The sequence below is a fragment of the Dicentrarchus labrax genome, unplaced genomic scaffold (assembly GCF_905237075.1).
Source record: "Dicentrarchus labrax unplaced genomic scaffold, dlabrax2021, whole genome shotgun sequence".
In the NCBI taxonomy this organism is placed as follows: domain Eukaryota; kingdom Metazoa; phylum Chordata; class Actinopteri; family Moronidae; genus Dicentrarchus; species Dicentrarchus labrax.
Window position 1 is genome coordinate 21,714,994 of NW_026136712.1, and position 11,676 is coordinate 21,726,669.

An 11,676-nucleotide genomic window follows, 5' to 3' on the forward strand; every position below is an offset into this window, starting at 1 on the left:
ATCTGCAGTTTAGCTCGTATTTACCTCTTAACTCCGTCTAAGCTTCTGACTCATTTCTGAGAGAAGATCCCTTTTTGACCGAATTACTTGGATGGTTATTTGAGTGTTTGATCAATCTGCTGACCGGTTCTTACAGTCCTCCAACTGATCCATCTGTAGAGCATCTCTTCAGAACCACAGTACTTCATTATAAAGCTGTTTTGTCACAATTAACATTATCAAACAAATCTCCTGCGAAGCTAATTCATTTATAGCTTTCCCCAGATAGATGTGCTGTTACTCTTCTCTTCCGGAGGTCCTCTCAGGTTTATTATCCTCTCTGCACTTCGGACTGGACTAAACTGACCTGGTTTTATTTCTGTTTCAATCAGCACTGTCTAATTTCTTCCCTAAGGATCTGTCATTTTTGTGTCACCTGATTGAATTGACCCATTTGTTTCAATCAATGCAGCTCATATAAAATAATTTTTTTACAATAAAATTATTTACAGAGCAATATTTTTAATCATAAGAGAATGATTGGCACACTGGCTGTGTTGGCCCCTGTGTTGGCCCCTGTGTTGGCCCCATGCCATCATGCTTCTATATGAAGAAGCAACCTATATGGGATACACGTGCAGGTGATTGTGGGGCACACGAGACGTCTTTAAGTTGGTCACTCTATACACTGTTTACATTTTAAAGCCTGAGGAGTTGACCCACTTCGTGCAGTGACAGAGGGCGTGGAGCTTCCACCGAGTCCCTCAGCGCGACCTCCGCATTGTCGCTTTAAGCGCGGGAGATGCCTTGTTGTTACCGGGTAGAGTTTCTTATTCAAAACAAGGCCCGGCAGCATTGTGATGAATAGTTTCACAGTGAAGTTAATCCCCAGCTCCTAAAGCAGCGGCCCTGAACCTTTACACCCTCGGTCCTGGGCGGCAGTATCAGGTTGGTCACACTTGCTGGTCTGTAAATCGTCTGTGTGAAGGTCGACACTGATGGAGACTGTTTACCAGCTATACGGTGTTAGAGGAGCATTAACATATCTGTGATATTCAAATACTGTACGGACAGGAAACTTGTGTGGAATGCATTTATTATGTGCAGAGGTGATATATACGCTTCCACTTCATCACTCCCATCCAGGGAGGCGCCGTTGTTTTAATGCTACATGGTATCCTAGATGGTATAATCAAAATTTACACACAGACACACACACATGCAATTTAACTATTAGAGGTCACATACAGCCAAAGTAGAGCTATAATCCTTCATGTAAAAGAACATTAGAAAACCAACATGAATAGTCTTGAGACTTGAGAAAGAGAGCTTAAACTGAGGGCTGCAACTAACATTTATTTTTATTATCAACTTCATTATTCTATTTCACTGTATATAGAATATATTCTTTTATTATATTTTGTTGTATTTTATTCTATTGTATTTATTCTTTCCCTACATTCCTGTGTGCAGTGCCATCTTTTCTTATTCTGTCGGTCATTTTCTCCATTAATCAAAGAGTTACGGGGAAATTAATCATTTCAAGATAATAGCGATTACAATACTGCTGAACAGTTCAAAGGGATAATAAAAGACAATCTCTATTTCCTCACAGCAAAAAATATTATATGAATGGGCTTTGCATTACATGGTGACATCCATACAGCCAATGTAAAATCAACAACTACTGCAACTAATTCACTTCAGCCCACAATAACCAAAACAGTCAAACAAGAGGATTCATTTTTCAATACTAGGACACACAATTAGCACCATGCAGCAACCAACCAAAATGCTAGTAAAGTAGATTTGCTTCACTCATAGCCAAAACCACAATAATAATCTGTTGATTGTCTGGTAGAATTTGAACATTCACTAATCATTTAGCCGGTGGACTAAAAGGTTATTTTGCAGCCTGACATTAGAAAATCAAAAGCACTCTAATAAAAGCATGAATCATAATGAATGTGCCAAACACGAATAATTAAATCAGTCACAGCAATAAAACGATTCATAATTAATACTAATGCAAATACACCAACAATTAAAAAAGCAGCAGCGTTAAGAGACCACAGATAATAAAGACAGCACATGTATACACATACACATATAACAGCATAATCAGCACTCCTTACCTTGCTGAAGTGAAATCCGTTATTCCCAAACCATTTGGAAGGAGTTGCAGTGAGTTTGCATCCACTGCACCAACAGGAAAACTTACCAAACCGTAAACGCGCCATGAAGGCTGACAGGTGAGGAAGTTAAAGTTTGATGAAGAGCAGTAAGAATGGCGATAGCAACAAGCTCCAAACATGATAATTCCGATATAAGGAGTAACGTTTTGATGAAGCAACATGTGAATCAACAGGTGTTTAGACATTGCATAATGGGCCAAATTAGTGGGCGGGGCACCTGCAGATTAAAGGATGCACTTGATTTAAGGCAGAGTGCAGCTGGATGGTTGTGTTAGCACTTTAAGTGCTGTAACTGCAGCTTGTAACATTTAGGATGAGGATCTATTGGCAGAAATAGAATAGAATAGTCATAGATTTAATTAGTGCATTATCAGCTGAAAATAAGAATCATTGTGTTTTTGTTACCTTAAAAATGAAAAGGCCGCCTCCATGTTGAACCACCTTGTTTCTAACAGGGCTGTCACTTTTTATTCAAAATTCAAAAATGTGTTCGAACGTGGTTCATTTTCAGTGTAATGACCTGCTTTGAATTCAAAATTTGACACAGACGCATCTGAGAAGCTTCTGTCGACTTTGTACAAAGTGGTCGTTTGTTTGCGGTCCAAGTGAGACAGCGGGGCCGAGGCACCACAGACAGGTGGTGTGGTCTTATCCTATAATATAGTTTTTATGTTTCTTTTAGGTTACTAGTTAAAGAGGTACTCTACCCTTAAACTTGTATTTGAGCTATTCAGTTATTAACTAAATTATATGACTGTATGCCCAAAGTTATGAAAACCGGGACTACTTCATGTCATAAAAATACTTTTAACACCCTCTAATCACAGCAGGGAAGCCCACCTCCCACCCTCCGCTCTAAGTCCTGCACTGGGTCAGATACCTGCAAAGAACAAAAACCTGCGCAGTGGTTTGGACTTCTTTACCTTGATGCCACACACTGACGCCCCACAGACACACACACATACCGGAGAGCAGATAACCAGAACCACAGGAGAGAAAAACATGGAGTGAGGCACCAATGACAAATACTGCGCCAAAACCAAAGAAGAAACATGGTGCAGAGAAAACACCTCTCTGAGCTGCTAGTTTAGCTACAACACAAGTAGCACACAGCAACTTGCCATGAATGTGCTTCTAGTGACTCTAAAAGCTCCAGCGGACTCTGTGTTTCCAGCTTGGGCACAAACTCTGACAGCAGCTGCTCATTGGCTCTGTTAGCTCTGACTACCAACTCGCTGTTTCTGCTACGCTGCTGCGGTCAGTCTGTCAATCACTACGGTTGGTGTTGAGGCCATGCCCCCTAAAGTCACAGTCCTTTGCAGCTTTGTGATGCATTTTTATAATTTGCAAAGAGGGAGGGAGCTAGCACAACTGAAAGGTTATTTATTGCTTCTGTTGACTAGATTTAGCATCAACACTGATTGGGTGTCCACATAAAAACATGGCAAGTGTTCCCTTTTAAGTCATTAGGGGCCAGTGAGAGTAAAAGGAGTGCACGTTGCCCCGACTGCAATTTCAGACAGCTGCAGCATCCAGCTACACACTGGATGCTGTTTACCACGCCTGAACAAGTGATTGATGGTAGCGAGAAAGAGGGAATAACAGAGGGCAAACCTGGTATGTGCTGCGTGTGCCCTCCTCTCGCTCTTCAGGGCATGCGTGGTGGGTTGCGCCAGAGGTGAGATTGCCACAAGATGGTTAATAACAGCTGAACCTGTCAGTGCCAATTGCCCAAACAAAAGCCAGAGGGGTGGTTTCAAGGGATGTGGCCTTTGACGGGGGTGGGGCACATGTTTGGCACAGGGGCACACCACGTAGGCACAACAGGGGCACCTACGACCACTTTGGACCGGACAGACAGGTTTGTACACGTCTGAGCGGACACTCAGGAATAGACGAGCTTAGGGGACGGCTTTAGATTGAAATAGCTGTGGTACAGTATCACAGACCTGAACTTCTACCACTGAAATCTGTACTATAAGTTAAAATTCTTAAAGAGGTATTGCACACTTTAAACATGTTTTTTTGAGGTAAGGTAAAGCTAAGATAAACTAAATTATACTGTGATAAAACAATCAATTATGGTGTTGATATGGACAATCTTACCAAATTTAAGAAAATCTGTGTTTTAAATCACTGTGAACCTTGTAAGGCCAATGCTGACATGGTGTTAACTGTTTGGGACTACTTGTGTTATTTATGTTAATTAAGGAGCATTACTGTCTCCTAATCAGAGGTGGGCAACCTGCCGCCCCCAAACTCCAATTTGAGTTCATGCTAGTTTTTAACCCTCTAGTATTTTTATGTTTTGGTGCAGTGGTTTGGAGTTCTAACGGTGTAGAAGCACCCCTGGACCACAATCTTTACCTTAGTCTTACACACTGACATTACCGTCACAGACATGCAGCCATATACCAGAGAATTAGCCACAACACAGGTACCACACACAAACTTGTACAAAGTTGCTGTGAATGTGCTTCTAGTGACTCTAAAAGCCTCAGCTGGGTTTCTAGAGCGGACATGGAGAGTCTGACAGCAGCTGTTTGTGGCTGGTTAGCTCGGTTACCACGGACTACCAGCTTGCTGTTCCACGTTGAACAGTGGTCAGTCTGTCACTCACTACAGTAGATGTTGAGTCTACGGCCCTTGATTCCTTTTTAAAAATTTGCTTTGAATTGACGGTTGCAGGTACACTTTAATATTAAGTGTTAATGTGGAAAAAAATTTACTTGCATTATGGGAAATGTAGGCTCCAGCGTTTAGGTCAGGATAAATCTGTCACCTCTGCATCAGTTTTGTTTTCTTTTTTAAATCTTACTTTCGCATATACCCCAACTTTGCTTGTTTAAGATTTTCATTACATCAAAAGACATTTTTAGTTCTGTTTATGGGCAAAATTTTACGTCAGCAATAGCTAAACTAACTAATAACTGTCATTATTACAGTCTGTGCCTTTCTACATAGTAGTTTTCATTGTTACTGGCGGAGTCCACCTTTCCCAAATTACCTACACATACAAGATATTCGCAGGAAAAACAACCATTTTTACGATAGACAATAATGCATCAGTGATCAATACATGTGTCACTTTAAACAAAACTCTGGAACCAGTAGAATTAAAACTAGTGCAGTGCCCGTAGGAAGTATGTATTGCAAAAGAAAAGTGGGAGGTTCAGTAGCTTTTTCATAGATGGCCAAATTAGGTTGTGTTTGAAGGTGTAGCAGCTCGCTAACATCCACAGATTCCGATTCCAGTTTGTTGTCCTCGCATATCCGGATCTCCTCAGACGGGAACAGTCTCAGACTCGTTCAGTCTCAGTAATCCACAACAGTCAGTTTAGATGCACAGAACGGGACCGAACAGCGGGCAAAATCCGCTGCAGGTATAAAGCCGCTAGCGCTGCTGCAGGTATAGATCAGCGTGTTTCTTAAGGTGTGTCGTGAGGGTGATTGGCTCTGGTGCGCACGTGGCTATGGTGGTTACGGTTGACAATGCTAGCGGAATTCGTAAATCATTCATGAAATAATTTATTAATGGTATCTTTGTAGTCCAAACAAAGCCGACATTGCACACCCTTAAACCACACAGCAGCCATGTTGAAACTCTCAGGTCAGTGTGATCTTGATCTGCAGAGATATTTGAGGCAGACACACACACACACACACACACACACACAGATTTCTTGCTTTTATAGAGAAGATGCACTTGCAGTAACAACCAGCGACCACAGGTGTCGCCAAATCAACCAGGAATTAAATCTTAGGGATTGTAACTCAAGTTTCAGTTTTGAATTTGAGCGTCGTTAATACATTTTCTCGATAATTTTATTTATCGTAAGTCTACTCTCACTTACTTTCCCAAGACACCTATTGTTTCAAGGTCATTTCCTTGTTACAGAGAAAAGGATAGTGTTTTGCAGCGGCTGCTTTCCTGTGAGTTTTGGTTGGATGTTGCACCGCTATCAACAAGAATAAAATTGGCATCGATTTCGCCCTCATCAGCAAGCTTCCGAATACCTCTTATCCTTTTTCTCTGGTGTATCATACTACTGTCTATTACCAGCTTCCTGTTCCAGTTTAATTTACTTTGTGTTTCCATTTCAGGTAATTTCCCATAATTTGGGTCAGTGTGGCTGCTCATTGGAAATTCTTCATGTGACCTGATTCTGCAGATATTATAGATTTTGCAGAAATAAAATAACATCTTTAAAATGTTTTAATGATTTAGCCTCCTGCAGGATAACATCACTTTGAAAATGTAGGGAATTTTTTGAAGGAATGAAACATGATAAAGCTGATTATAGAATTTCTGATGATCTTAAATACGCCAACTGGAGTCAGATCTCACTGCACTTTACTGACTGTGGGGTATATTATTACTCCACTGAAACTGTATTTATTAGGGGTGTCAGTGAGCCACGCTGTGCTAACCTTACTCTTGCTGCTCTTGTGGCGAGACCCTGGCGTTGACCTTTACCCTTCATGAGAGTGGAGACGCTGTTAGCAACAAAGCAGCAGTCAACAGATTTGTAACTTTAGAATCTGACCATTGACCGGTTCGTGGTATGTTCAGATCAATCCAGGGGTCCGCGTACAGATGTAGTCCCAACTATAACGTTAAAACTGATTTCCGACTTGTGTAGGTGAATCCTTACACCCCTCGATTTAAACTGTTGACTTTAAAATAGATTCCCCCCCCCAAATATCTGAAATCTTTTCAGCAAAATTGTGTTTTTTCCCAAAATATAATTATTTAAAACTTTAAAGTCAAGTTTTCACCAAAATATCTGAAATCTTGACTTTAAAATTATGCACAGGTATTAATATAGACCAATTAAACTGATACTAATTTATGGGGCTCATGGATGTGGAAATCCTCATTTGCCTCTCTAGTATATCTAGCCTAACATTATTTTTGTTATATTATTTCATTTAATTTTAAATTGAATCTCATTTAATACTATTTTAATTGATTTAAGCTTTGTATTAAGTTCTTATGCATTTCTTCCCTTTAGGTAAAGCACTATGAGTCACCTCTGTATTTTAAAGGCCCGACATACAAACAAAGTGACATTGCCATTTGTCTGATTGGCTCACTGATCATTTGAGAAATGTTCTTCAAAATTCCTCCGACACCCTTCTGTAAGGAGCAAAGAACATTTTGTCATTGCATGCTTACGTTTCAAAACCCTAAAAATTTTGATAAAAACTGGACCACCGGGCCGAAACCGATTCCATTTGTCCAGATCTCAGGAGGGATGAAAACATGCGGCACTTATTATTCCGATTTTGATGAGCCTCATCAGATCAGTGTCGAGCCCGGTGGGACCAGCCAGGATGTGGGGGCTCAGGTACGGCAGGCGGTGAGCCAGGAACAGGCTTTGTCAATCCTGCTGCCCTGTTGCATCACAGATTTTATTCAATAATTTCATAATGTGCAGTAATCTGATGTTCTCGTGAGTTTAATAAGCCATCCAGTCAGGAGGGGCCCCATCGTGTGTGTGTGTGTGTGTGTGTGTGTGTGTGTGCAGGAATGTGCCTGCTAAAATGAAAAACATGAATTTTCCATTGAGGAGTTCGAGGACCTCTATAGGAGCTCACTGTATAGAGAGAGAGAGAGAGAGAGAGAGAGAGAGAGAGAGGCAGCCTTCTGGGGAGTGAGTGTATTTTCCTGAGGGCACAGCATAGTTTCCACCTGTGTTTAGTTGTGTGCAGGTTCACATGTCAGCAGGGTTAAGTTCTCAGTTTCCCTCCGTGCTCCTCTCCACTCTCCCCGCCCTCCCTCTGTGGTTGTTTTGTGTCGTTGGAGCCAGGAGCAGGAAGCATTTGTTGTGCACAGGATGCCCCCTGAACGCAGCGCTCCCACTCGGCTAATAACTTTAACACTTCTTCTTCCCCTCGGCTGCGCTCGCAAACGGGACATGTTCACTTCCTCTCTGGCAGCCACTTCCTCTGTGGTGAGCAGGCACGACACAGTGTGTGTGGTCAGACTGGCCGAGTACAGCATCTTATGCAAGCTGTGTATCCCCGGGGACAGACAACTGGGTTCTGGTTTTATTTGGCTTTTTCCATTTGATGTTTTCCACCAAATATCTGAAATGTTGACTTTAAAATTTAGTTTTTTCCCAAAATATCTAAAATATTAACTGTACAATAAAATGTTCCCCCAGAAGTATCTTAGTTCAGCTGAAAAGCTCAGTAAACAGGCTGCACCATGTGTTGTGTTGATCATAATGTTGGGAATTGCTGATTCCGCTCCTAATGTCGGATTTGGGAGATTTACATTCTGCTTGAATGTTGTAATTTTGTCAAGCGGAGGATCCGGAGTATGTATTAATAATGGGAAGGGTCTATTCTTTTTAAAAAGTGAAACATAAGGTTCATCATCGCAGCAATAATTTTCATACAGTCCCTAAAGAGGGCCATTCGCCTCTTTTAAAGGAACATAATAAGAAGTTAAATATTTATACATATAAACAGTGTTTTCCTTGTTTTGTTTATTAGCTACTTTTATTTCCCACATTTGATCTCTTATTTGTTCTCGGTTGTCTGGTGTCATGATGGTCCGTAAGTGCAGAAAAAAAGTTATTTTTAATGCACGTAATATTGTTTCTGAATGAGCTGTTTTTTTATTTCTTCATCAACGCATTTACCTTTCTTCTCTCCCTCATACGCACAGAAATAATACAAAAAGGAAGGAATAAGACAACAGTACCAGGAAGCATGTAAGCTACTGGACGTGGTTCCGACACTATACTGGGATTGTTTTCAATTACAGGGAATTCCCTCTCTTTCAAAACTTCCCAAAAGGGATCATTGTCACTATAACATGAGCTACTGTAAAACTTTGTCACAGTCAGCAGTCGTATTTTAAGATTAAAGCAAGAATGATCACATTTTCATTCATCAAAACAGGATCTGTTCATTCCCAGAGCGGCGATTTGAATAAAAAAGATAAATGAAGGAAATGACTTGTATGTAGATGAGCCGAGGCCTGCGATAAGGAAATACCACTCCCAGTCCCATCCTTACACAAGCCCCCCTCTGACTGATTCATCTCTTTCCCACTTTTTTACAGAGAGGAGCAGGAAAAACAGCATAAACACTTCTGGGATGGGGGGGTGGAGGGGGGGTTACGGGATGTTGTTTGAGTTTTAGATCCTGTTTTCTTCCCTTTTCCCAAGGAGCTACTCTAACGCAGGTGCACAAGCAATGCCCCCCCCCACATCCCTCCCTCTACATCACCACCTCCACCTCCCGCCGCCAAGCCCCGCCCTTGCTCCCTCCCCTCTCTTGACTAAATAAGTACAGCCCCGCCCCTCCCTTTTCCTCAGAAAGCCTTTTATTGTTGCCCAGACTTTTTGGCTTTGCTCATCTATTAGCAGCCTGAGGAGATTCAAGGGGGACGGAGGGATTGGAGATTATCATGAGGACTTTTTTTTTCTCTCTCTCTCTTAACAGGATGAAAATATCCACTTGTCAGTTGTGTCATACAGTTGCAGAAGCTGAGGCCTGAGTGGCTTGCCTTTATGCTCCGGAGGCCTTTTCTTTTGCTGAACTCTCAGAGAAGAAAGCCCGGGTCACGTAAGGCTTTGTTGAGTGCTATTTACAGTTAGAAGCCGGGGTTCAGTGTGCATTAAGGCCCCCCCACATGTCTGCAGGAAATTCTGTCACTGGACATGACAGGATGCGATGGCTGCTTTTAGTTACACAGAAGCATAAAGTTTAAGGAACATAAAAACTCCCCCAGCAGTCCAGTGCAGAACCCCAAACCTTACATCCACCCCCCCTTCAAAAAACTCAGGGGCTGCATTTCATTATAAATCAGTTTTTAAGTGCACCGCTCAGAAGAGTTTCCATGAGATCACCAGCTTTCAGTATGGGAGTCGCTTATATTCTGAAATTCAAACCAGGGCACGCAGCAGCAACACGGCAGACGTGCAGCGAGGAATCTCCCGCTGGGCTCGACGTGTACGAGTGGTGGCATGAATAATGTATGTGAACGGCCTCAGAGCCTCCGTGGAAAACAAATAAAGTGGAGATGGAGTCGAGAGGCTTTTTTTTACCTTGAGGCGGGAAGAAAAGCATAAAAAAGGAAGTCGCAGCAGGAAAGCAACACATCCCACAGTAAATGTTTATTGAATGAACAGGTGTGGCTGCTGTTTGTTCATAAAGGCCAACATCAAACGCTGAGTGTGGAATGAAAAATAAAAGTAATGTTTAAGTCAAAAGTCGTCACAGAGTACAGACAGTATGAACAATGTTCACTGTGATGGATTAAACAACTCAAGCCAGTTTTAAAAGTCTGCAGTGATATCCATGTTGCACTGAGTGGAAGTCAACAGCTGCAGGTTGGAAACTAATAAGAACTCTATACAGCGTGTATTTACACTCTAAACATAATTCATTGGACATATTGTGGCCACGTAGTTAAATGTATGGTTGCATTTGAAGTTACAGTGTTTTGATGAGTTGTGTCGACATAAATAACGTGGAAAAACTAGTTGGAACAAGTTCATTTTATGAGTAGCCTAATTTATACTTTAAATCTTGTGTTTATGCTACCAATTATTAAGTGGTAATTAAAAATACCTTTGATTGTAGAGGAAATGCTAAATCCCCAAACTCAATGTAGCACGTGTTGAAGTTGTCAAAACTCTAAAGTTTTGGCGTAATTTGAGTGTAAAAAAGTGTCATCAGCAAAAGTGTAATCATGAACAGTTGTGCTAAAAACTTGCAAAAACACTACTACTACTACTACTACTACTACTACTACTACTACTACTACTACTACTACTACTAACTAAACAAGCTTTTCTAAAAAAAACTAAAATAATAATAGTATCATTAAACTGTTTCTCTTTTTGAGTTATACGGCTGGTTGGGCCTTTAAGATACAGACAGCTCACAGTACGGTAAAGGTGCTGCACCGCTCTGCAGTGAGGATGAAGGAGAAAACACAATGTTGGAGAATATAAAAGCAACCAGTCGTGGTGCTGTTAAAAATACACAGAACAGCATTCCAGCGACACCGGAGAGCGGTGGGCAGTTGGAAGAAGGCCTGGCATCTCCCGGACCCTGACCTCGAGAGGTGGCCTGATTTATACCAAACGGCCAGGATTCAGGGGGTGTGAAGTAGTGACGGGCAACCCCCCCCCCTCCAGTCCTCGTAAATAATAAACATAACTGCGTCCTGATGCGAGACTTCATTCTACTTTCTAAGAATGCAGGATGGGGGGTTTCCACACTGTAGGGTGAACTTTGCCCCCCCGCGGTCTGAGAGATGGTCGCGAAAGGAAGGAAGACGTTGTGCGCTACAGCATAGAGCTAAAAATATCCACTTTCAGACTTAAAAGTCTAAGAACTGACTTCAGGGGAGGAGGGATGTGCGTCAAAACAAGCCGTATGTCGGAGCAGGTGGCGGGTGAGAAACGAGGAGCAGCAGGTAGTTTGCGTTCTCGTCCAATCACCTCTCAGCTCACTGTTTAGCTTTCCTCAGGGT